Genomic DNA, 27343 nt, shown 5'->3' with positions numbered 1-27343 from the left:
CGGGGCAGGGGAGTGGTGGGAGGGGGGCAGAACTAAGAACCAACATGTTTTCTAATGGAACAGAGCCATCGAACTGAGAGGTTCAAAGACTTTTGAGATGAGGAGCAGAACTGAAGGATTATTCACTTTCTATATTTTCACTCCTGCAGCACACATGGGAACCTAATTGGTCAGGATGAGAAATACAACCAGACGTCTTACAAGTGGGCCAGGGAAGACAGAAAAATATTTGCAGCTGCAAGCCATTAAAGGTAAACCCAGCATTGCTCTTACACTTTAATTACCCTTCTGTATGTTTTCCTTAGTGTACCAGAGCTAAAGTCAATTAAAAAACCCTTCTGATCTTAAAAGGACAAGCCCCGTGTTTCCTTGTACCCAGGGTCTTGTTCTCTCACTAGGACAATCCCAGCAGAGCTGCACCAGATCAGTGGTTTATTTAAAGAAAAGATGGTTTTCAGTCTGTTGTAACTGTATTTCTTCCTTTCCTGCTCTCTCCCAATCAAAGTGACATTAACACATACAATTAGCACATGTAACTGCAAGGCACATTTACCACATGCTGAGTTTTGATCAAAATCCAAACTGTCCCAAAACTGGCCTTCACCTCTGTGTGTTTGGTTTGGCCTAACACAGAGATAGAGGCATCTGAACACTTGACAGGCACTTACCTGGCTTTGTGTCACCTGCTGGAGATCTTGCCTATAAGATTGTGAGGTTCCCATTGTGAGTTTTGGCTACATGAACACACATGAGATGAACACACAGTGACCCCCTGTCACTGGAGGGGGACTCCTCCAATAGGGTAAGTTCTCTCTAGGGTCCAGTCCAAACCCGTCAATTTGCCTTCCAGAAATGGACAGATGAACCAATTGACTCTCTATGTCTGTGGCCACAGGGTTTACCTCCTTCTACAGTTTCCACCAAGTACAGCTACAGAGACAGTTAACATTCTGCCTTTCAGTACAGCCGTTTGGATCTCAGTGCACTCTGATGATAAAATGGGCCAAGTTGTTGAAGTCTGCATATGGTTCAGATTCAGGCTAATCTGCAGGCCACAGACCAGATCGTGCCTGTAGTTTGGATAGTGCTGAAATGTCACAAGTTGTTTGGAGATCTCATCCCCAAATGGGAGACATTTTAGTGGATCAATCAGCTGTTCTTGAGAGATTATGGCAGCATCTCAACCAGAAATGGAAAATGTATCTCTCTCTTTTGACTCTGGATCCAAGCAATCTGTCAGAGGCCAAACTGGAGGGACAAGAAGGGTTACAAAGGAATCCAAAACTCCCTGAAATTACTTTGCCTTTGGTAGCAAGATTGCAGTTTTGGACCAACTATTTACAAACACAATACTGGGAAAGTAGGATTGCATCGCCCACTATTGAAATGCAGCCACCTGTAGAGTGGAATGTGGTGTCTGCTAATAGCACACAACAATAATATGCAATAATTTAGGACAGGGAAGTCAAGTAGATTCCTGTATCCAATTGAAACCTTATGGGGAATTTTAGTCAGGTAGAATGTAATCACCAGGTTCTGGATTTGCCCGGTATGAAGGGATCTTTAGTGCCAAAAAACCCAGCACCCTCACCCCACAGACAGCAGTGAGCCTCCAATAGTTAATCACATACACAGGATATGTTGCAGGGGGAGTTCCTCCTCTAAAATTACTTGGCAAAATAATCATTAACAAAATCCCCTTCTAGCCAGGTCAGTGGGGAGGGAATTCAGTCCTCTTGCTGAGTTTTCCCTTCCACTTTGCTACTCCCAGCTCCTTTACTCCTCATTTCCTTTTCCGGTCCTGCATTATCTGCCATCAGCACAATGACTTGAAAGATGTTATTGCAGGTGCTGGCTCACCCAGGCTGCACTCGCTCTTGGAGACTCCTGGCCCATTGAGCCTGACCCTCCTGAAACTGGAGAAGAATTGTATTCGTCTGAGGCAATTTTATTTCAATACCATGAGAGCTGACTTTGCGTCAGGGTTTCCATTCAGAACTCAGCTATTCAGGCATTTCTAACCCAGCCATAAAACAATGTGAGAGCGGCTGAAACTGTGCACTGTGGGTCAAGTATTTTATTTTTTGAAGATTAAAAACGAACGAGAGGCACGACTACGTTCAAGCTGCATGAACACAGAGGGGCAAAGCATTAGCAGTGTCAACAGCTGAGTATGACGGAGTGGTGCCTCGTGGGAGAAATGGGTGAGGAGACCCAGGACCCCAGTGTACTCTCCCTCACATCCCCTGAGTGACCGTGAGCAACTCCTGGAACTGCTCCGTGCCTCAGTCATGTTTAAAATAGGCATAATGGTGCTTGTCTGTGTTATAAGGGGGGTTAATTAATGGTCCCAAAGCACATAGAGATCCTCAGAGGGAAAAGCTTGTGTCAATATAAAATATTAATGTCCCTATTTAACTGAACACAAAGGCTGGATCAGAGAAACCCCACTGTGCCCCAGGATTGTGGGGAAGTACATTAGCATAATGGTCAGTGACACTGCTCCTTCCTTCTGTTACTGCCCGTGCACAGACGAGGGTGTTTGTCGAAATATACACCTCCACAATGGGACCTGCTCCCAGTGCCAGAGTGCCAAACGCCCATGGCCTTCCATGGATGCAGGATCAGGCTCACAGATTGTGATGGCCTCCAGCCTATGGCACAATCATCCCTTAGCTTGAGCACTCACATGATCCTGTCCCACATGGACCTGCCCCTGTTCAAGCAGACACTGGTATTCCTCCTAAAAGGTTAAACAAAAGTGTGTAGTCATAAGACCATAAGAACAGCCATACTGGGTCAGACCAAAGGTCCATTTAGCCCATTATCTTCTGACAATGGCCAATGCCAGGTGCCCCAGAGGGAAGGAACAGAACAGGGAATCATCAAGTGATCCATCCCCTGTCGCCCATTCCCAGCTTCTGGCAAACAGAGGCTAGGGACACCATCCCAGCCCATCCTGGCTAATAGCCATTGATGGACCTCTCCTCCATGAACTTATCTAGTTCTTTTTTGAACCCTGTTATAGTCTTGGCCTTCACAACATCCTCTGGCAAGGAGTTCCACAGATTGACTGTGTGTTATGTGAAGAAATACTTCCCTTTGTTTGTTTTAAACCTGTTGCCTATTAATTTCATTGGGTGACCCCTAGTTCTTGTGTTATGAGAAGGAGTAAATAACTCTTCCTTATTTACTTTCTCCACACCAGTCATGATTTTATAGGCCTCTATCATATTCCATCTTAGTCCTGTTGCCTTGAGAGCCCCAAGCCATGTAAACCCACTGCTAGGCCCTACAGCTCACAAGCCAGGTGCTCAGACATCGGGTGATGGGGTTTTTTTTGGTCAAGGATTCCTGGGCAGTTCTTAGTGCTTTGGTCCCCCGTTGTGAGTCTCTGTGACACCCTATCTCACACAGTGGGCGTGCAGCCGCAGCAGCACTGGGAGGAAGGGGCTCTGACCCCCCGTGGAATGGCAGGAGGGGAACGGAGTAGTGGCCAAACCGTTCGTTAAATGACAGTTGTCCAGAGGAGCTGGGTGCATTAGAGAGATCCTGGTGAAGGCTAACACATACACAGAACCTTACAGATAAGCACCGGTTGTCACAATGGACACTGGCAGAGATAGGGAAGATCATCCCCTTTCCAGGAGTGGCGGTGGGGGAGATGCGGGCACCGGGGCTGTAGCCACACCAAAATTTGCCTTAGCCCCCTTATAGCCACCTCTCCCAGAGCAAAGGACAAACATTACTTCTCCGCTGCTACAGGCAGCCCCTAGCCTGTGTCCCCACCCGCCGGAGGGCACTGGTTTCCCCAGCAGCCTGAACGGACTCCCTCTGGCCCTGGCTCCTGGGCCCCAGCCCCGCGGTCACTGCTCCCTGAGCGCTCTGCCAGCCCCAGAGCCGGGTCCCCTGGCCTGGGCGGCTCTTATGGGCTGTGAGCCGTCGAAGGGCGATGGGGAACTGAGGAGCAACTGCGGCCCCGGGCACCAGCAGCAGCGAAAGGAGGAGATGGGAGAGCCGCAGCCGCCCGCACCACGGCACCAGCCAGCCCAGCAGCCGCCCCATATTGCCCAGCTCCAGCTCTGACCTGCCCAGGGGGCGGGGCCTCAGGGAAGGAGGAGGGGCCAGCACTTAACTGAGGAGGAGCAGGGAGCGGGACCACAGAGAGACGTGGGGCCTTGTGGCAAGGGGGGGGCACAGCTCCCCCCCGATTTTCTGTCAAGCCCACCTCAGCCTCCCCAGCAGGAAGAGGCTGGAGCCGCCCCGGCCCTCTCCCTGACAAGCCTCAGGTAGCGAGTGACGCGTGTGCGGCAGTCTCTTGTCGGAGGAGATCAGAGCACAGGAGCCCCATCCTCCCTGCTCTGCGCTTTGCCTGTTGCCTGGACTGAGGCACGCTGCTGGGCCACCCTTGCTGGTGGTCGGAGGCCACGCAGCCCGTGGGCCGGGAGAACGTGGCATCCTCAGCATCTTTGGCCGAAGCTCCTGCAGCTGCAAATTCATCTGGAGTCCCCCCAGATCCGGTAGCCGGGTCCGTCCGCTCCTAAGGCCAGCCCTGGGTGAGGTGGCTGGCTCCCTGGGCGTCGCCATCTCGATCTAGCCACCCAGGTATTTATACCAGGAGCAGCACCCTCGTGTCCGAGCACTTGGCTTGTGAGCCGCAGGCAAATCCTTGCTGCGAGCAGGCGGGGCCAGCGGTGGGCTTACGTGGCCTGCCATTTCCAAGGTGCTCTCAAGGCAAAAAGGCTACAGGCTGCTATTTTGTGTTTTAAATGAAAATTTATTTGTAGGGCCCTCTGAAGCCCAGGGCCCCTCAGGCAGTGGCTACCTGCACCCCAAAACCTGTGATCATCTGCTCGGGTCAGTTCACTTGGATAAGGCTTGACTCTGTATCCGAACCTCCTGAGACAGCAAATCTGGGCTGGAAACCGCACCAGAGATCTGGCCCTTGCTGCTTCCAGTTGGGTTGGAAATAGCGTGAGAAGCGTCTCTCCTGGAGCACAGACCTCAACACAAGTGTGCAAAGGGGGTGCCCAAGTGTGTTCATCTCATGTGCCCATTACAGCCCCTGGACTCCAGTTTCAACACCTTCCAGCTGGAAGCTTAGCCACTCTGACCGAAGCACAAACCAGGGAGCGGCCGCTCAGCCCATTCAAACCACCCAACTTGGGACATCAGCACCTTCAGGGTAACAGTGCAGGAGAAGTCCCTCGACAAAGGCACTCACTGCCTCTGCCCCAACACCACGAGCTGTTCAGAGCTGAGCGGTCCAGCTGACTCCAGCTTTCTGCTTCAGGGGTAGCTAGGTCCCAAGCCACCCAGCGCTACGCAGACCACACTGGGGAAAAGCTCCCCAGACTTCTCCAGCTCCCCAGATAGGTCTAATCTAAGATTTTGGTTTGAATAGTTCTGCAGAAAAGGGGAGGCTCTGTTCTATCTGAGTTACTCTGCCCAACCTTGCTGCTAAAGATCACAGAAACCAGCAAACCACAACACCTTGTGCATTTGGCTGTGTGAATTAAGGAGTCAGGTGTCATCACATACATTGCGACCCTGTATCTCCCCCGTTATTGTGACAGTCTGCATTGTCTCATGGCAGAGCCTCACAAACTGCGCTTTAGATAGATAGATAGATAGATAGATAGATAGATAGATAGATAGATAGATAGCCAGCCCACCCAGTGGAAATGATTTTTCACTCCTTTAAATGCAGAATCAAAGCACTGCACCGGCGCAGGAGAAGAGAGTATGTTTGCAAAACAAGAAGCAGCCTTCTGCCAGTTCAGCACCATCTTTTACCTTGCTGCCTAGTGAGCTGTAAATAGGTAGCCTGCCTCCACACGTGTAGGGCGTGAGCACAAGGGACACGGACCCTGAATTCTCCCCCATATCACCATTATTCAATTATCTCACGCTACATCCCTTTGAGTCACCTAGATCATGGTCAGAGTATTCAAGAGGCCTCTGTGCTGTTTGCTTGTCCCTGACACACACCCCTCCTGCCCCAGAGCACAGAGAAGCAGCACGTTGCAGGCCAGGCGCTCTGAAGCACAGGGGACACTAATTCATGACGCCACCTCAGACAAGTCTGCTGAGCTTTAACAGTGAACACGGTGCAATACTTACATTTAGCCAAGGCCAGGTGGACGGAAACGGGGGCTGGAAGCGCTTAGAGCTCAGGACTGGGATGCAAGAGACTATTAGTTACATGATGGTAGTGCCTAGAGGCCCTGGCTGAAACCAGTCACCAGAGCAGGCTGCATCCCAGCTTTGGCACTGATTCGCTTGGGTACATCATGCCCCTCTATGCACCTTGGTTTTCCCATCTCTGAAATGGGGATGAGAAGAATGCCCTGCCTGGCCTGGGCCCATTCAGGGCACATCCTGCCTGGGTCAGTGTAGTGAGAGGGATCAGGAACCCCCCTCCCCACTAGTATGCCATAAGCTAGCATCAGGCTCCGGGGAACGCAGGGGCTGCCCCAGCCCTGCTCGCCTGGGGGCTCACAGTGCCCCAAAGGGAGCAGAGAGCAGGCAGGGAAAGGGTTCCAGCCTCAGCCCCCCATTGAACCGACCAGCGTGGCTAGCTCGACACACAGCAGGGGAAGGAGAATCAGCTGCACCCAGGAAGGTGCAGCCTCCACCCACCAACCTGCCTGGGAGCTATGGGAGGCAGAACGGGCTGTGCCCGACTGGCATAATGCAAAGTGGTTAGAGGTCTTCAGTCCCATTCTACAGGAGGGGAAACTGAGGCACAGAGCAATTAAGCACAATAAGAACTCTGCAGCTCCTGGCTCCCAGTCCTGTGTTCACCCTACTAGTCATGCAAATAAAGGACAAAATCATGGGAAGAGCATGCCTCATGTCTGAGCTAGAATTAGAGCTGGCCATTATTTGAATAGCACCAGCAGTCCACTAGGATCTTTACAGCCTGCCACAAAGAGTTTACCATGAAAGGCCCTGATACGCTCAAGGGAGCTGATAAGAGTTGAGGGGGCTCAAAGTCTCACAGGCTTGGGCCCTGTGGATGTTCAAATCAGGACACATGCTTAGAGGTGCCCTGTCCTTCTGGTAACAAGCAGCATGCAGTAGGAGCTGTCATTTCCTGTCTGGAGATGGCCCACAGGTCACCGGTTTGAGCTGTGTGAGCACTGAGGATTTATTGGTCCTGGTCCACACACCATCCCCCGTCAGCTGAAATGTGAGGCCGCCCTGCAGTCTGACAGCACACTGGCGACTGCAGCCCTCTCCCAGAGCCAAGGGAGGGGAGGGAGGTACAAATTAGAACCACATTTGAAGAACATTTGCAGTGAATTAGGCTGGGAGCCAGCAGCTCTTGCTTGGCCGTATGTGCAGCCAATCTTTAGGGATTGTCAGCTCCTCCTCGATTTCCACAGTGGATGCTCCCCAGCCAGAAGGCAGCTGGGTTTTGCTCATCGAGCCTGCAGCCAAGACATCGGAGAAGGAGACGTGCACACGCCCTAGTGCACGCACCCCTGCCCACACACACACACCAGGCCGGCAACCAGCAGCCAAGGGACATTCAGCCAGCCCCACTACTCGTGCAAAGTCCAGTGTCAGTGGGGCAGGCCTGTCCCTCTGACCTGCTCCAGGACTCCGCTCTCCCTCGCTGTACGCCTCTGTCCGGTACGTGGGCCTCAGCTGACTGAGCAGTAGGAACCAAACCACAGGACAAGCCCCAGCAATGGACTCTGCTGGCCGTGCTGCAAGTGGAGATGAAAACCCGGTGGATTTCTGCCGGGGAGTGACACTGTCATAGCATCATACCCGCCTTCCCCAGGCTGTGCAGAGACCCCTCTGTGACCTTGTCAGCATGAGGGAGCTCCCTGCTGCCATGGATCTGTAGGGGTCCTGAGGGGCTGGTAGCCAACGTGGAGGAGCAAGGCCGCTGCCCAGATGGGTCTCTATCTCCACTGGGCTCACAGGATCTGCTAGGTTATGAGCAAGACATCCCACCCTGCCCCCTACAAGGGACTGAGGAATCACTGTGGGGGCCCAGAGACTGTGGGCACTCAGCCTGAAAGTGCAGGCCCCTCCCGATTCCTGAGCATCACGCCGTGCCCGATAACCAGGCCGCAGCCACTGACGATCGGGTCGGTCCTAGTGAATCTCAGCTCCTTTGGAATCCTGGTGCCCCTTGCAGGGTCTCATCAGGACTCTAGTTCCTGTGAACCAGTCTGGTGCTTGGTAACGGCCCTGCAGTACATAGGCGCCATGTTAGGAGCCTGCAGTCAGAGCGACTTTCCCAACACCGTGGTGCTTAGATCACAAAACTCTCCAAGATACTGCCGGACAACTGAGCCAGCCCCAGAGCATCTCCCCCAAACTACGGGCCACTGGGAAATCCCAGCTCAGCCACGTGACATGCACGGGGTGAAATGGAGTCCTAGGAATCTATGAGAAAACCCGCTGAGAGGAGATGCAGGGACGAAATAACGAATAGTGACATCGTCCCAGGGGGCGAGTCTCAGGATTAAATCCATGGTGTAGAGAGGTTTCAAATTTTAATGTCAGAAAAAGACAGTGGATGTGACAACTTGCCAGGAGAATGTGACAACTTGCCAGGAGAACTTATCAGATCATAATTCGAAGAGCATCGATATCATATTCCTTTCCTGTTTAAAAACATGAAGTGGAAACCTTACAAGAGGTTATTTGTTGGTCAAATCCTTATGCGCTCTGTTCTCAACATGTCTTTAAAACCGATCGCACAGCAACCCAAGCCATTACAACCCCCCTATTACTAACAATAAAGCCATCCCACAGACTAACCTGCGGTAGTCTCCAGTAAAGCTTGTCCTGATGATACCTGGGTAGTGAAGAAATAATTAATAACGGTTAGAGGCGTGAACACTGCAAATAGGAACAGGTCACACAGAAAGTCTGTGGCAGAGCAGGGAATTGACCCCTAAACGCCAGGCCAGCCCCTTAACACCACCCTTTCTGCTGTCGCTTTTAAAACCACATGGTTTAAACATGGTTCTTTAGCCCCTGGCCAAAGGGAAGAGTCAGGAGCCGAGTGACTTCCCGGTAAACCTGTGCCTGTTACAAAGTTACTTTTTATTTAGCAATGATAGTAATTAAAAAATGACAGAGTCCCCCAGGTCAGCCTCTTGTTTGGGAGCTACGAGTTTAGGTGGAATTCAGCAGCGCTCGGTCGATTTAATGTGCTTAGTGGGGACATATGCAATCGACTGTATACAGTCTCTGGGGAATTATCTGAAGGCAGCACAGAAGCTTAGCACATGTTATTAAAGTCTTAATTACATCCATCATTGGTCGGCAGTGCTGACACTTTTGGGAGATCATGGAAGCCAAGATTTCATTTGCTGGTTATTGAAATAATGGATTCTTTTTTTTCAAATGTGAAACCTGTGAGTAAGCTAGTGACTCACCTTCCATGCAGCCCAACATACTCTTGGGTCAGGCAAATACCGGTTCCTCTGAGGGCTCCTGGAGCATTCCAGAGCAGTGGGGTCCAATCACTAAAGATCAGGAAGGAAACAAAGTCACCAGTCCAGCCCTCTGTTGTGTAGTATTACAAGAGGCAGTGTGGTCTAATGGTCAGAGCAGGGAACTCTTAGATTCTATTCCTAGCTCTGCCACTGAGTTCCCGTGTGGCCTTGGTCAAGCCACTTTCTAGTATCCATTTAACTAACCTTAGAAATGGGTATAGCTCTCACCTGCCTCACAGAGGCATTGCATGACGATTAAGGTATTCGTTACTTAATGTTTGTGAAGTGCTCTGAGTTTCCCCAGGAGAGAAGCTGCAAAATACAAAGGATTATCCTTACAGAAGGTTCCTAAATCTCACGGGCTGCACCAGTCTGCGGTGGAGTGGCCACCTAAGGGTAACGCTTAGAACTGCAAGTGTATTCATGTTACACTGCCACGGATGTGAGTTCCTGAGCCTGGCAGAGCGGGAGCAGTGCCTGGAAAACCCTGGGGTTAATACACCCTCCGAGAGAGAAAGAAATGCCCTCTTCTGCCTCTCTTCTCTTCTGACTTCTCCCCACATCCAGCCCATTGGCCTGAACTTCTTTGCTGGTGCCCCACGCTGCAAGTTCAGATGTGGGTGACGAGGGGGCCCAGCGTTTGAGAGAGACTCTAAGCCTGTCTGTGGCGAGGGAAGTAAAGTGCGCAGCAATGCAAACATTTTAAAAGGCACTTCCTCTTGTCTTTTTCTCACATGGTACAGTCTTTACGAAGGATGGGAGGCCACCAAACGGGAACATCTGGGTTCCATTGCTCATTGTCTGGCAATTAATAAGTCAGCACTACAGACAGAAGGGACATCACATATTAAATACACATGACTGTTCTCTGCAAACCAAAACAATCACACACACACACACACACACACCCAAGTTCATTGAGCCAATAGATGGGAAATGGTGGTTTCAACCTGGCAGATTCAGGATTGCTTGGATTTGGAATTTTGATCCATTACAGAGATGCAGGAGCCTTTTTTGGAAGGACAGCTTCCCTTCTTCTGAGTGCAAACTGCACCTGCAAAAATAGTGGATCCAAGTGCAAAGTCTTTAGGTGTGGTTCACACACACATTTAAAAAAGAGAGTGGGCAGAAGCTCCTTTAAAAATCTGGTCTATGAAGTTCAGCTTGATATAAAGAGTTCCAGTCAGGGAATCAGATTTGGAATGTAGGCTCTAGGTCATTAGACCAGGATAGATTAGATAGACACTGTGTATCAGACCATAGTTTGTACTTGTATTTTTAAATATTTCAATAAACAATTCATAGATTCATAGATATTAAGGTCAGAAGGGACCATTATGATCATCTAGTCTGACCTCCTGCACAACGCAGGCCACAGAATCTCACTCACCCACTCCTGCGATAAACCTCTCACCTATGTCTGAGCTATTGAAGTCCTCAAATCATGGTTTAAAGACTTCAAGGTGCAGAGAATCCTCCAGCAAGTGACCAATGCCCCATGCTGCAGAGGAAGGCGAAAAACCTCCAGGGCCTCTTCCAATCTGCCCTGGAAGAAAATTCCTTCTCGACCCCAAATATGGCGATCAGCTGAACCCTGAGCATATGGGCAAGATTCACCAGCCAGATACGCAGGAAAAAATTCTCTGTAGTAACTCAGATCCCACCCCATCTAACATCCCATCACAGGCCATTGGGCCTATTTACCATGAATATTCAAAGATCAATTAATTGCCAAAATCATGTTATCCCATCATACCATCTCCTCCATAAATTTATCGCGTTTAATCTTGAAGCCAGATAGGTCTTTTACCCCCACTGCTTCCCTTGGAAGGCTATTCCAGAACTTCACTCCTCTGATGGTTAGAAACCTTAGTCTAATTTCAAGTCTAAACTTCCCAATGGCCAGTTTATATCCATTTGTTCTTGTGTCCACATTGGTACTGAGCTTAAATAATTCCTCTCCCTGAAGACCTTGCCTTGTAGATATTCTTTAATTACTCAGAATTGTATAAAGATGCCACAAAATAACTCTCCCTCCAGCAATGCCACGTGCCCGGAGTCTAGCTCTTTTACACGGAACTGGTCCTATGAAATGCAGAACTTCCTCCCCTCCCATCGGCTTGGGCCCTGATCCCACTCTGAAGGCAATGGGATTTTTTTTTCACTGACTGCAGCAGAAGCGAGTTCAGTAATGGAGTTGGAGGTGTGAGAACCACACAGGATCGGCCGCTAATGCAATGTTGGTTAATTATAAGGCAGAAGCTGGTGAGATGCCAGGCTACATTGAGTCAAACACACACACAGCGCTGGCAGACTGTGCTCTGCTTGACACTCACTAGACTGTTGTGTTTGGGTCCCACCTGTCTGGGCCCTGTGTGCTTTAAGCCTCCGGAGAGGGATCCTGGACTCCCCATAGCTTAAAATTCTCCCAGAACTACAACCATGCGGATGCTCTGGGCTCACAGTTTAACTCTTCAAAAGCATGAGCTAGTGAAGGCAACAGGCAGACACACAGAGGATGCACAGGACTCTACACACTGCTGATCATCACTTAGCTCGAGCAATGCACAGAGCTAGACACAATAATAAACACACCTGTACGCATCTCTCTGACTCAGGTTCCTCACCTCGCTGGAGCATTCTCTGGGCTTGGGCCAAGCCCCTGCAAGGCACCCAGGACCCCCTTTTCTCTTGCACACAGCTTCTCCTCCAGAACATGCAGTCTCTGCTCTCTTCTCCCTCTCTCTCTCTCTAAGATGGCAGCTGAGAGGCCTTCTTTTGTAAAACCTCCAGCCCCCTCTGTCAGGTGCCCCCGGATCAGCCTCATCAGGAGAGCCCAGTCCCTCACCAGATGATCCGTTACCTAGTTACCAGCCCACCAGGGCAGACTGGCTCTTCTGAGTGGCAGCCAACTCTGCCCCAGGTGCTCCTATGTGAACAGAGTGCCATCCCGATGTAACGACCCTCTGTTGCTAGCCTCATGCTCCTACCCTTGGAATTCCAACCCAGCGGGGAGGCACCAGGGCAGCAGCAAAGGCAGCAAGGCCCACGGCCCAAATGGAGTCCAAGTCTGACGCAGATACACACTACCAAACCGAATTCATAAGCTGCAACCAACCATCACTCACGGGCTCGAGGGATGGCAAGAGATCCATTAGGTCCCATCTAGTCCATGCCCCAGAGACCAAGGCAGGACTGAGCCCTACAGACCAGTTTCCAGAGCTTTGGCCAGCCCAGTGTTAAATGCGTCAAGTGCTGGAGCTTCCCTTTTGGGCGGGGGGGCCAGTCAACAAGGAGGGAGGAATGGCCCTGACCCACACCTGACAAACCCCACAGATGCTGCACACACACACCCCCCTGTGACGTGCCTCAGGGCTCTGAAGTGCTGTAGCCTGCCCTCTTCAACAACCACCATCCTCTCAGCTCTAGCCGGCACCATGTTCCAATCATGCAGTGCTGCAGCGTTTTAGAGGCATGTGCCTAAGCTGGCCCCTGAGCTGGAGGGAGTGACAGCCAAGGAAAGCGAGCACCTGGCCTCATGGTCTCTCACAGTCCCTGTCAGGAACGCAGCAGGTACAAGCCATCTCTGAACCCCTCTGTTGCCAGGCCACTTTCTGCCTGCTGATCTCTGTAAGCACAGCGTGTGCTGGGAGGCGAGTGCTCTCCCCAGTGGGCACTGCTTCCTCACAGCACATACCTGAACGCACACTCACCTGCTTCTCTCCTCCCATCCAGGCTCCCCGCCCCAGATGGTTCCCACAACCATTCCCACTGCCAGCACCCTGGTTCTCTCTCCCCTGGACTCCTGCTCCCTCCATGCCTTCCCCCATTTCAATCCCTCCTGCATCCCCCCCTCCTGCCGCTCTATGCACCTCCTCCCTTCCCTGCCTCCCGATCAGCTTCAAACCCCTTTTCCTCATGGTCAGGGGTCTGACCCCTGCCTCGCCACCTGTGCTTGTCCCACCTTGCTGCTCCTGCCCGTCTCCTCCTCAGGCTCCCCTTCACACCAGGCTGCTTCCTTCCCCAGGAGCCTGTGCACCTCACTCTCTCTCCTGCACCTCCTCCCGTAAACCCTCACTCCTTTCCCCTTGCTCCCCACAGCGAGCTGCCCCTCCCCACTTGCCCTTCCATGGCTTTGGCTCCCAGGGTGCAGCCACACTGGGGAAGGGGTGTACTTTCCAGCTCAGGGAGACATACTGGTACTAGCTCTGATCCAGCTCGTGTGCTAAAAACAGCAGCAGAGCAAAGGGAGGGGCTTGCCACGCCCAGGTACACACCTAAGGTTTCAGACTGGATTGTACTCATCCCAGGGCTTGTGCCACCACGGCTTCGCTCCTATTTTCAGCATACTATCTGGATCAGAGCTAGCATAAGTAGGTCTGCTCAAGCTGAGAACTCCCCCTCCAGTGTAGACAGACCCCTCCAGCTCTAGTGTAGACGTGCCCAAACACATTCAGTGCGTGCCAGAACCAATTGCAATACCATGATTTCTGGTTGTTGTAACACGCACCCCTCCTTTGCCTCTCCGCCTCCCCTGCTGTGAGCTCCATTGCCCTGTGGTCTGTTGCAGACGGTACATTCTCCAAGGCGAGGCCTGGAGCTTTTTAATCACTGCAAAATGCTTCACGTAAAAACAGGATATTTCTCTGCCTGTTGGTTCCCCGTCTTGCCGCCCTGGCCTGTGCCTCTCCCTTTGCTGGCGTTTGTTATTTGACCCAGCAGCTACATTCTTGAACTGTTGAGCGTGCTGAGGTGCAGCCACTGGCGGTACCAACGGCGATGAACCACTGGAACAAATTACCAAGGCAAGTGGTGGATTTGTCAACTCCTGATGTCTTCAGATTAAAACCTGGAGGCCTTTCTGGAAGATACGTGTGAGCCAAACACAAGTTACTGGGCTCAGTACAGGGGTAGCCGGGCAAAATGTGATGGGCTGTGATATCTAGGAGGTCAGACTAGACAATCTAATGATCTCTTCTGACCTTAACCTCTATGACTACTGTAAAGCATTTTGGCTGTCAGAGACCACAGTGATCAGCGCCATAGAAACTGACAGAGAGTGCACCTGGCAGACAGTCAGTATGAAAGGGCCTATATTAACTATATTTTAACATCAAAGAGGTGTTCTTTAGCAGGGCGATTCAAAGTCAATGGGTAGCATATTATTTCCTGATTTCATACAAACGGAGAAATCACTTTATTGTCATTAGTTCAAAGTTGTTCTCACTGTTTTGCAATTTGGAACTTTCTAGTTCCTTTCAGGAAATTCCGTCTCTCTCCCTTTTAATGTTAAGTTCAATAGGTTGTTGATTAAGCAGGAAAAGAGCATGAAGAATCAACCAAATTAAATCTTGTGTGCAAACAGGTGGGCGTGAAATTTCAATCAATGGCTGGCGTTAGTATAAACTCCCAGGATTGTCCTTCCCAAGGGAAGTCTCAGTAGCCTGAGGGGATTTAGGTATAAACCTCCAGACACGGTTAAAAAAAAGAGTCTTCTTAAAAACCAATATTGACGGGCTCCCTGTGTTTGCACTGGGGCTTTCCCTCCAGCACAATGAGAGAGATGATTATCCCGGAACTGCGAGCAGGGGCTGTGAGGGGAAGCAACAATGGAAGCTCCAGGGTGATCTGTGCCCATTCCTGGTTTCTCCAGCCGGAGTCTCTCCGCTCAGTTCCCAACTCACTGGGGCTCAGGGGCTTTGAAGTTGTCAGAGGTCGAATACGAGATGTAAATCACATTAGACTCACTGCATGATCACAACACTGCCTGTGAGACAATGCCATGTTTTACACCAGCATCCAGCTCCCCCTGCGGGGCAGGGAACAGCAAGGGCCATGAGCCCGGTGCGCTACATGCCTGCGGAGCAACTTACTGAAAGGCAGAGCGCCTTCTCCAAGGTGGACGGCAGGCTGAATCCTGCTGTACCCACTAACCTACCCCCTCGTCCCCCAGCACATTCCCAGTGTTCCAGGCACTAACACCCAGACATGCTGGCCCAGAAACACCCGCTACATCACAGCCATATTCCTCTGCTAGTGCATTGCTTGAGACAGTCAGAACACCAGGAGCAGGCTCCTCTGCTGTGAATGGCCAGCAGCTCTGTCAGCGACAGGTCTTCCAATCATGTGACCAAGCCAGTAAATCTTGGATGGGAAAGAGGGAGTGGTGGCTCTCTGGAGCTCAGAGACGGAGAGGGATCGAGCTGCCACGGAAACCAACGCCCAAAGGGTAGCTGTAGCCAAGGGGAATGCAGGGCCTGGCGAGGAGAGCACGGACTCACCCTGCCTGCACTGTGCACGCTCGCAGGCCTGGCGTGTGTGGTGCTGCTCCACGGGAGCCGAACTGCTGCTGAGGGAGGTGGTGGTGGGAGAAGCAGGTTGGGTGGGAGAGGAGTCTCATGGTCTAGGGGTGCTTGGCTTGATTTGGTTTTGCAGCTTCTGACAGAGTCACCTCAGACAGGCCTTGTTATCTGATCGGTCTAACCAGGTACATACAGGAGTGAGGTCGCTAGAGCTGGGCCCCTCACGCTGGCTCTGAAACGGGTCCGTTATCACTTCCCTCCAATGGAAAAGAGAAAATAAAATAAATAATATTACTTTGCCCTTCAGGAGCCATTAAAGCACTTCAAGGGCCTGACCCAACCCGTGCTGACCTCGTTGAGAGCCTTTTCATTGACCTCCGCAGGAGCTGGGCCTAAGGCCGTACATAAAACCCGAGACCATGTAGAACACAGCTCCCCGCGCCCCATCGGTAAGCACTATGATCTCCACTGGGCAGATGAAGAAGCAGACACAGGCCTGGTCTGCACTAGTAACAAGGGTGGGCTCCTACCTGATGCGGGCTAACTCCAGGTAAGAACACACCTTTTTTTGCATAAGCCAGGACAACTCCACTGACACAGTCTGCGAATGCCAGAATCTATAGGGACCCACTTTAACTCAGTGGAAAGATTCCTGTTGGCTGCAATGGGAGATGGATCAGGCCCCTTCTCCTCTCTGGGTCTAACCACCACAAACACAAGCAGGCGGCATTCCTGGGGAAATGGCTTGCCCCAGGAGAGACAGAAAGCCTGTAGCAGAGCGGGGAACACAGGTGAGGTTTCCAGGGCCCAGGCCTGTGCTTTAGCTGCACACACGGCCATTTTTCCCTGAGACCTCGGTGATGAGGAGGGGGAATTCCCTTTGAAGTGATACATTGCTCTCGGATTTCCTTGTGCCGCAGTGAAGCAAGTTTAATCGCTAGCTATATCAGAGGGCTCCTGAAGTGCCAGCCATTTGTAAAGGTTCTTAGGCGCTGCCTTGCTTAGAGAGAGAGAAGTCTGGAAAACGAGGCAGCTGGTGCAAGCTGGGGAACTGACACAGGTACATAAGAACGGCCATACTGGGTCAGGCCCATGGTCCATCTAGCCCAGTACACAGGAAACGCCAGCCTTGATCAGACCTCAGGGACATCCAGCCCAGTGGCCAGCACCAGCTGCTTCAGAGGAAGGTGCAAGAACCGCAGAAACAGGCATTATGAGACAACCTGCCTGTGACGGTATAAGGGATACCATTCTTCTGGGGGGTCAAAGGTCTGCAGCTGGCTGGCTAGCGGATTAGCTCCCCCTCCCCACACCTGAGAAAGATCTGGAACTTAATTAGCTGACCCCTATAAAAGAGGGCAGCAGGAAATGGAGGGAGGAATTGCAACACCCTCCCGAAAGCTGAGGGGCCAGGTGCTGTGCTCCCCATGGACGGCTACTGGAGCTACTGTGGAGAGGAATCAGGTTTCCGAGGGGTAGCCATGTTAGTCTGTATCAGCAAAAACAATGAGGAGTCCTTGTGGCTCCTTAGAGATGAACACATTTATTTGGGCATAAGCTTTCGTGGGCTAGAACCTACTTCGTCGGATGCATGGAGTGGAAAATACAGAAGGGCAGGTATAGATACACAGCACATGAAAAGATGGGAGTTGCCTTACCGAGTGGGGGGTCAGTGCTAATGAGGCCAATGCAGTCAAGGTGGATGTGGCCTATTCCCAGCAGTTGACAAGAAGGGGTGAGTATCAACAGTCACTCCCAGGAATGGTTTAAGAAACCAAATGGACAGAAGGGGAGACCGTGTGGAGTCCTTTACTGACGGGGCTGTGAGGGTTCCTGGAGTTACGGGGGTGCGGGGCAGATCTGGGGAAGGGATTGCTAGGCCTGCACAGGCTTTGGAGGGAAGAAGTCTGCAGAAGAGAAGAATGAGGGGGGATTTGATAGCTGCTTTCAACTACCTGAGAGGTGGTTCCAGAGAGGATGGTTCTAGACTATTCTCAGTGGTAGAAGAGGGCAGGACAAGGAGTAATGGTCTCAAGTTGCAGTGGGGGAGGTTGAGGTTGGATATTAGGAAAAACTTTTTCACTAAGAGGGTGGTGAAACACTGGAATGCGTTACCTAGGGAGGTGGTAGAATCTCCTTCCTTAGAAGTTTTTAAGGTCAGGCTTGACAAAGCCCTGGCTGGGATGATTTAATTGGGGATTGGTCCTGCTTTGAGCAGGGGGTTGGACTAGATGACCTCCTGAGGTCCCTTCCAACCCTGATATTCTATGATTCTATGAAGCTGCAAGGTTTTGATTGTGTTCGTTAAGAAGGCTTGAATGAAAGAACTAACCCTGCTGGAAACTGCTCCCCGGGGCGGGACTCCTTGAGAGAGCTCGGACAGAATTAACCTGGGGGGTGAGTGACTCACCTGGGGGGTGAGTAACCTAGCGCAAAGCCAGGGCTGGGCGGAGGAGGCCACTACAGGGTAGGCCCTAATCCTTCTACACTGCCCAGGGAAGTCTGCACCTAGCTCCCAATAGCTGGAGATCCTCGAAAGCCCTGAAGCAGGAAGTTTTATCTCCCTTCCGGGACTTTTTGTAGTAAGTACTGGTCGAAGTCTGGACGTTCTTGTTCCCCAAGGAAAGGTCCATTCTCTGAGAGATGCTGAGCACCCACGACTCCCACTAAGATCAATGGAAATTGTGGGAGCGCCGCACCTCTCCGGATCAGGCCCTCACAGTGCCTCTAAGCCAACCCAGCACAGACTTGGGCTTGCCCAGGGCTGCCACCACAGTCGGACAGCTGGGGAAGAGACGTCTCTGGGATGCGGGACACCTGCTAGAGACGTCAGCAGGAGGCATACCAGCAAAGTATGCGTTCACTCAGCGGACAAGCAAGTCCTGCCCCTACCCTGCCCTTCTCACTGGCCAGGTGGCTCCCTCCCAGAGGACTGGTACACCCCCTGGAGGGACAGGTGCGGCAGGGAGGGAGAGAAGTGACCGGGGAGGAAGACGTTGCCTGCTGCTAGCCCTTGCTGCAGTGCGAGAGAGGTGTAGCGACATTCCTATACAGGGATCCTCAGCAAGGACAGAACCAGTCACTGGAGTAAACCCTGGGTCTGCAAAGTACCAGCCACGTGACACTACACAGCACGGGGCAGGTATAGGGCCCCCCAGTGGGTACAATAACCCACTGTCTACATACAGTTACTGCAGGCTATGGGACGTGCTGAATGACTGTTGGGACTACCTACTCAGCACCTTCCTCCGCACCCCCGCCCCCCAACTCAAACAGGAAGAAAGGTCAAAAAGTGAAGCAGGACCCCGGCCCATAATACTCTGAGTCACTTGGTTAACCCTTTAATAACCACTTTACTACATCCCTCCTCTCTTAATTGACGGCCTGAATCTGCTCCTTTAAATAACCTAGGCACTTCTTTCTCTTGCTGGATTGCAGCCCTCCTCGGCTGCTGATGAAACCTCAGGTGTTGGGGAAACTCTTCCCCCAGTCTCTGAGTTTGGCGATTCAGTAGATACCCCCGACTTGGGCATTCTGGGCAATTCTTCATCCCCTACTGGCCTTTGCTTCTAGCAGTATTCCTCACCCAAAAGCTCAGGGTCAGGCATGTCACTCCATAAGCGGACCCTGATCCAGATGTCGTCGTACCCCTTGACCATCACTTAAACATATTTGAAAAGACAAAGGTCCAGTTTATTCTAGGATAGTACCCAGAATCCATGTTAACATTTTTGGTATAGACTTGATCCTTCAAACCCAACTCTCTGTCTTCAGCATGATACTCATGTTTGTTTGATCAGCCTGTTTTCCTTAAACCGCCCCCTCCATGCCGTGATGAATTAAATCCAAATTAGTTTTTATCCTTTTTCCCATCAACAGCTGGTCCAGGCTCACCCCCATTATTCTGAGGCGTGGTTTGTGACGTCAAAAGAAATCAAGACAGCTTTGTTTCCAAGCTCCTATTCATCATCTTCTTCATTTCTTCTTTGAAAGTTGGAGCCCCTCTTTCTGCTAGTCGGTGTTTCTCAATGAGCAGCCAGTTTAGGAAGGCAGCAAGCTGGTCTCTGGTATCAAAGAGATTGAGAAACACCGTGCTAGACCATTTGAAGCTGGAAGCGAAGTCTGAATATATTTAATCCCATTTCTTCTCAGAAAATCTTTCAACTTCAGACTGGTGAAAACTGGGGGTACAAGTACGACTGGTAATCCATGTGTGGGAAAGGACTGTTCGAGCTTCTCACAGGTAGCCAAGGCTGTTGTTGAGGTCATCACGTGCACGTCTAACCATTTAGAATGAGGATCCACTATAACTAAAAACTCCTTCCCTGAGTATAGGCCTGCAAAATCAATATATATTCAGAACCATGTGTGGCCTGGACATTCCCAGGGATGAAGGGTGCCGTGCAGGGGTCTGCTGATAGCCCTGACATCAGTGACATCCTTCACGACTTTGTCTAAGTCCTCATCCGACCACCATACTCAGCTCCGAGCCACAGATTTCATGCGTGAAATGCCAGGGTGTGCGTCACGTCCTTCGGTCAGGCTTGATCTCATCCTTGTGGGGGAATCACAGTGCCTGTGCCCCACGGTACACATTCATTCTCTATATTTCGTTCCGTACTCGTGGTCCTAAAGGGTTGAAATTCTTTTCCCTTACTCTGATTGGCCATCTGTGCAATATATCTTAGGACGGAAGAACCCAACGCACAGCTACAGACTAGGGACCGAATGGCTAGGCAGCAGTTCTGCAGAAAAGGACCTGGGGGTGACAGTGGACGAGAAGCTGGATATGAGCCAGCAGTGTGCCCTTGTTGCCAAGAAGGCCAATGGCATTTTGGGATATATAAGTAGGGGCATAGCGAGCAGATCGAGGGACATGATCGTCCCCCTCTATTCGACATTGGTGAGGCCTCATCTGGAGTACTGTGTCCAGTTTTGGGCCCCACACTACAAGAAGGATGTGGATAAATTGGAGAGAGTCCAGCGAAGGGCAACAAAAATGATTAGGGGTCTGGAACACATGAGTTAAGAGGAGAGGCTGAGGGAGCTGGGATTGTTTAGCCTCCAGAAGAGAAGAATGAGGGGGGATTTGATAGCTGCTTTCAACTACCTGAGAGGTAGTTCCAGAGAGGATGGTTCTAGACTATTCTCAGTGGTGGAAGAGGACAGGACAAGGAGCAATGGTCTCAAGTTGCAGTGGGGGAGGTTCAGGTTGGATATTAGGAAAAACTTTTTCACTAGGAGGGTGGTGAAACACTGGAATGCGTTGCCTAGGGAGGTGGTGGAATCTCCTTCCTTAGAAGTTTTTAAGGTCAGGCTTGACAAAGCCTTGGCTGGGATGATTTAATTGGGTATGGGTCCTGCTTTTGAGCAGGGGTTGGACTAGATGACCTCCTGAGGTCCCTTCCCACCCTGATATTCTATGATTCTATGTGCTGCATTACCTGGGAGAAGACAGGACCCTGTCTAGACCGTTTTCTGGCCTGGAAAGCATTTCCTGGGTCTGGTCTGTGGGTGTTCCAGGAGCAGCAAAATCTCTCCATAGAACCAGCTGGTTCTACTAACAGTAACTGACTGAGGGCATCGCTGTTGGCACTACTATAAACTATTGTATAGGCAGCTCATGTCAAAGCCCAATGCTGTAGTCGGGCAGCTGTCATGATCGGCTCCTCTGATTTTCACTGAAGAGTCCCACCAGTGGTCTGTGATTTGCCAAAATGGTAGAAGATTTCCCATAGAGGTACTGGTGGAAATTTTTATTCCAAAAACAATAGCAAGGCTTTCTCTCTCTAGCTGGGAGTAACCCATTCAGCTTCATTCAGGGTCTGGGAGACATAGCCAATTGGTCTCTCTCTAAAATCTTTCATTTTATGCCATGAAACTGCCCCTGCGCCATTTGCAGGATAGGATTAATTCTTTGCCCAGGTCAAAAGGAACAAGGCGCTCGGAGGATCTGAGTAGCTTTTTAGACTCCTGGAGCGCTTTCTCTGCTTTCTTTCCCAGTGTGAAGGCGTCTCATTCCTCAAAAGGTGGGGTAAAGGCTCTAAAAGGGCTGAAACTTTTGGAAGAAATCTGCGATAGTAATTTAACATACATAGGCCAGCTTTTAGCTCACTGGCATTCTGAGCTACTGGCACTTGTTCAATTGCTGTGACCTTGTCAGCCAAAGGGTGTACTCCCTCCTGCTCTATCCTGGACCCCAGGGACATCGCTTCTGGGCTCATAAAAAAGCAGTTATTTTGTTTCAAGTGAAGTCCCACCACTTCTGATCTTTTAAGAACCTTTTCCGATGTTGAAAGATGTTCAGGGTCACTTCTGCCGCTGATGAGAATAACCTCAATCCTCACTACAACCCCTAACACTTTTCAAAAAACTTCCCATGGCACCCTGGAAAATCCTAGGGGCTGACAATACTCCGTATGGCAATCTATTGCATTGATACAAACCCTTGAGGGTGTTCCCGGTGGTGAATTTCTTACCCTCATCCTCCAGTCTCATCTGTGGTACACCTGAGACAAGTCCAGTTTTCTGAATTTTTGACTTCTACCTAGCACTGCAAGATAAGCAAGTCTTCTGTGCGCAGAATGGGGTAAGTGTCTAGTTTAGAGACTTGATTCACTGCTCCTTTATAATCCCCATAGATTCAGCTGGTTTTGTTGGGTTTAACCACTACAGGGGTAGCCCATTCCAAAAACTGCACTGGTGAAATGATGCCCTGCTATTCCAACCTGTCCCACTCAGTCTGGATTTTTTTAAATCTGAGAACATAAAGAATTAGTCTTGCTTTAAAATGTTTTGACTGGCCCCCATCCTGAATATAAACCCTGGCTGTTACCTCCTCCATGGTCCCTAATGCTTCTTGGAAAATTGTGGGATGAACACCTTGAACTTCCTGGAGTGTGAGTATTTTACCCTTGTAACAATGCTGGTTCTGGTGGGACCCAACTAAGAGTGCCAATTCAGGACACATTGCTTAAAGCAGGGCAGTTACAGCCCAAGGCTGGGGTTTTTCCACCTCTAAGGCAAACCAAACCAGCCAAACAGAGCAGACTTGGTCTCACCCCACTGGCTAACCACAAGTCACACAAGCAATTCCCTTAGACACTCCAGTTTCCCAGTATCTCCACCAGTGCCACTCGTTATGCGGACAAAGGGTTATGAAAACCAATACCCCAGTAAAAGAAAAAAGGTTCTCTCGATCCCAAAGGATCAAGCCCCAGACTCAGGTCAATTTGTGTGGGAGGGATAGCTCAGTGGTTTGAGCATTGGCCTGGTAAACCCAGGGTTGTGAGTTCAATCCTTGAGGGGGCCGTTTAGGGATCTGGGGCAACTATGGGGAATTGGTCCTACTTTGAGCAGGGGGTTGGACTAGATGACCTCCTGAGGTCCCTTCCAACCCTGATATTCTATGATTCTATGAATATACAAATCAGATCTTACCCACAAATCACCCTGTTGCCAATCCTTTAGAATCTAAAGGTTTATTCATAAAAGGAAAGAAATATAGATGAGAGCTAGAATTGGTTCAATGGAATCAATGACACATAGTAACAGCAAAGTTCTTGGTTCAGGCTTGTAGCAGTGATAGAATAAACTGCAGGTTCAAATCAAGTCTCTGGAGAACATCCCCAGCTGGGCTGGGTCATTCAGTCCTTCGTTCAGAGCTTCAGGGTAGCAAAGTCCCTCCAGAGGGCAGAAGCAGAATTGAAAACAAGATGGAGGAGCTGCAGCAGCTATTTATAGTCTCTTGCCGTGTGGTCTCTGCTGTCTGTGTCCCAAAGACAAGCTGCCCACCCCATTGCCTGGAAACACCTCAGAGTTCTGTCCCTAGGCAGGTCCCTGCATGCCTGGCTGTCTGTCCCAGGCGTGTCTGCCTTCTCTCAATGGGTCACTTGTGTCGCTGATGGTCCTTAATGGGCCACCCAGCAGGCTAGGCAGAGCTGACCCCAACCTGTCTGGGGCGTCCCCCTGAAGCACAGCACAAGCTTGAACTACAGACAGAACAGAGCCAACGTTCATAACTTCAACTACAAAAACGACACACACACACACACAGACAGCACAATCACAACCAGCAAACCACAACCCTGTCCTAGACACCTCATTTGACCCCCTTTATACAAGATTTGGTGCCACCATAGGGCCTTGGTTGCAACAATGTTCTATATGGTCCCAGTTCAAGTCAATAACATCACAACCCTGTTCTACTTTAAATATTTCTTCCCAATTCCATTTTAGTTCTTTCATCCAATCTCTGCCTGACAAATTTTGCCTTTTTCCTCAGATCACTAAGACTGGTAAGTTTTTTGTTTTGCTTTTTGTCCTTTTGGCTTTTATATTTTACAGGGATAGATTTATTTGGTTTCTCACGAGTCATGACCAATTATGAAGCTTAAAATGTTCCACAGTAATGCTGGGCTATGCAGTATAGTGCTCAGTTAACATCCTTTGCAGTTCAGTTCTTCTAAACGTTTCTTTCCTGTAACAAACTCCTTAAAAGGCAGTACGATTTACTGCCACACTCACTGAGAAATATTGCTTTCTGGTTTTCCTCATCTCTAACCTCGTTTGCCAGAATATAGTGGCCCAATCTTTCAGCATACTGCTGACAATCCTCATTTTCTGCATTAAACTCTGTAATTTTCCCACAAGATGCCATTCACTATTTTCTCTTCATTGCCAGTTTTGTGTCTCTTACAGCAATGAAACAAGATGCGGGCATCATACTGGTGCGGCCACGCAGCTGTTCTGGTGGGCTTGGCAGGGCCTGTTGGCATGGGTGCACAAATGCACTTGTTCAGAAGCAGCTGCAGGTGAATTGAGCCAGTGTACACCGTGCCATGTAGACAGACTGCAGGAGCAAATGGCTCGAGAGAGAGGCCGGTTTGCGGCTTAAACGGTGCCACGGTCAAGTCTAGAAGGGTCTATGCAGCCTGCCCTTCTTGGCAATGTACCCTTGAATTTGGATGAGAAGGGGTCACCACACCCCGAGTTGGATGAAGGCAGCATCCATGAATTCACAGATCTGGCCCCTGGAGCGCTGACAGGGAAGGGAGCTAGACATGTCATGAGTAGGTCAGTTTATTGGCTTGTTGGGGCCCCTTTGGCTGGACTGGATCTAAGCCCCAGTCAGCCTGACTCCCCCCACACCACACCCGACCCCTGGGGAGCTGGAGCTGGGAAGGGGAGTCTGGCCAAGAAGCACACAGAGCACAGGCAATGAGCCCTGAATCTTCTGGGATCCTGCAAGCAGGGCCTGGCAATTCCCAAACACAAGCAAGCTAGAGGGAAGACCCTTCAGGCAGCTCTGGCAGCCGGGAGGCACCGCAAACCTACGAGGGAGCAGGAGGATCCTGGCTCCACGGGAGGAAAGAGAGAGAAGCTGCCACTCACCAGCCCTTGGAGGAGAGGAAACGCTGCGGTCCCAAATGGCAAACAGCACCTCTGTACACATCTTCTATCGCTGCACAATGCACACAAAGGGAGGCACCGAGACAGCCATGAGGCCTGACAGGAGAGTAAATAACCGCCCCACTTAGGTGGGCTAATGGCTCTTCCCCGAGGACAATGCCTTCTCAAGCCAGGCTGTACATTCCTGGGGAGAGGAGCTGGGTGTTTCCCTGGTGACCAAGCCTGCTATGGGGTGGGGGAGGCTGTATTTACACCAAGAGCGAGGTTGCAAATACTCTTCTCCTGTAACACAAAAGGGGTCTTTGCTCATAGTGTGGCCAGCTGGCAAAGCAAGCAGCAGGGCCCTTCTCCTTCCCCAGCCTTACGACAGCTTCTCCTCTCTTAGCCGTGATGTGTGTTGCCTGGGGTTTGATAGCCCTGGGGTGTGATAGCCCTTGGACCCCTTCCCGTCAGTGCAACAGCAACCCAGCACCAGCTGCTTCAAACTCTGCCTCCACTCACTCAGCGCTGAGCAAGTCAGGACTCACGCTCCCCTGCTCGTGCGAGCCTTTGCACCAGCAGCCCTGCGTCCAGGCGGGAGAGTTTCAGTGGTGCTTCGTCCGACGAGTGGGATAGGGCGATCCAGATCATGTTGCCCTGGCACTGTCCAGCTGGTATCAGGCTCTGGAAGGGGGAGTGCACGGCTCACAGCTGCTGCCTAACACCCTCTCTGAGTGCACCCCAGCTACGGTGAGCAAGCCACTAATGCAATGGAGGGCTCATTCTGCACTGGACACCAGGCCAAAAGGTGCTTTTCTCCCCGGTACCTCCCCAGCCGCCCTCCCCACCCCGGCCAGCATTCCCTCGTTAGCTCCTCTTTCCTCAGAGTTCACAGCGGCCTTCCCATCACTGGGAGAGGGAGCCCCTCTCTAATTGACCCACACAGGTTCCCTCAAGGGCCTGGCAGTGGCCCTCCAGGCATCCCCCGGAGGGGTGACTAGAGGGGACACAGATCTCTCCTTCCACTGCCTCTATTCGCACAGCGCTCCCCAGCTCTGCGAGTGGGGATACGAGGTGTCCAAGGCCCACGCCTAGCTTCAGGTCTGTCCGTGGCCTCCCAGCTCCCACACGGGGTATCTGGGCCCAGGGGCCTGGGCTGACCATTGTGGAGAGAGGGGTCTAGCCCCACAGCCCAGCCTGGGGTCAGACCTAACTTTGGCCTGAGCCTTGTTGATGAGGTTCAACAAGGACAAGTGCAGAGTCCTGCACTGAGGACAGAAGAATCCCATCCACCGCTACAGGCTGGGGACCGACTGGCTAGGCAGCAGTTCTGCAGAAAAGGACCTGGAGATTGCAGTGGATGAGAAGCTGGATATGAGTCAACAGTGTGCCTTTGTTGCCAAGAAGGCTAAGGGCATATTGGGCTGCAGCAGTAGGAGCATTGCCAGAAGATCGAGGGAAGTGATTATTCCCCTCTATTCGACACTGGTGAGACCACACCTGGAGTACTGTGCCCAGTTTTGGTCCCTCCACTACAGCAGGGATGTGGACAAATTGGAGAGAGTCCAGCGGAGGGCAACGAAAATTACTGGGGGGCTGGGGCACATGACTGACAAGGAGGGGCTGAGGGACTGGGCTTATTTAGTCTGCAGAAGAGAAGAGGGAGGGAGGATTTGATAGCAGCCTTCAACTACCTGAAGGGAGGTTCCAAAGAGGATGGAGCTCGGCTGTTCTCAGTGATGGCAGATGACAGAACAAGGAGCAATGGTCTCAAGTTGCAGTGGGGGAGGTCTAGGTTGGATATTAGGAAAAACTATTTCATGAGGAGGGTGGTGAAGCACTGGAATGGGTTACCTAGGGAGGTGGTGGAATCTCCCTCCTTAGAGGTTTTTAAGGTCAGGCTTGACAAAGCCCTGGTTGGGATGATTTAATTGGGGATTGGTCCTGCTTTGAGCAGGGGGTTGGACTAGATGATCTCCTGAGGTCTCTTCCATCCCTAATCTTCTATGATTCTATGAGCCTAATACAAGATCCAAATCTAATTGCTGCTTCCTTGGCCCATCTCTCGGTCACAGTAACAGCCATTCAGTATGATCGTGCTGGATTGTCAGATTTAGTCAGATGTTTTCAGAAAGCAAATCCCAGCTTCTTGAAAAACAAGGTTTTTATCTGATTGTAAAA

General features: G+C 51.0%; 1 long non-coding RNA gene across 1 annotated transcript in view; it reads right to left on the bottom strand.

The window, feature by feature from the left end:
* Positions 1-25358, bottom strand: part of LOC125642765 (uncharacterized) — a 45320-nt gene extending 19962 nt beyond the window's left edge. Inside the window, exons 1-3 of the long non-coding RNA XR_007358502.2 lie at positions 25166-25358; positions 9411-9500; positions 8788-8824 (exon numbers count right to left, since the gene is read on the bottom strand). This is a non-coding gene — a long non-coding RNA (uncharacterized LOC125642765). The remainder of the gene's footprint in view (positions 1-8787; positions 8825-9410; positions 9501-25165) is intronic.
* Positions 25359-27343: the final 1985 nt, after the last annotated feature.

The sequence above is a fragment of the Caretta caretta genome, chromosome 9, assembly GCF_965140235.1.
Source record: "Caretta caretta isolate rCarCar2 chromosome 9, rCarCar1.hap1, whole genome shotgun sequence".
NCBI classification, from domain to species: domain Eukaryota; kingdom Metazoa; phylum Chordata; order Testudines; family Cheloniidae; genus Caretta; species Caretta caretta.
Note: the sequence above shows the minus strand (reverse complement) of the source record. Positions and strands in the feature narration are given on the sequence as shown.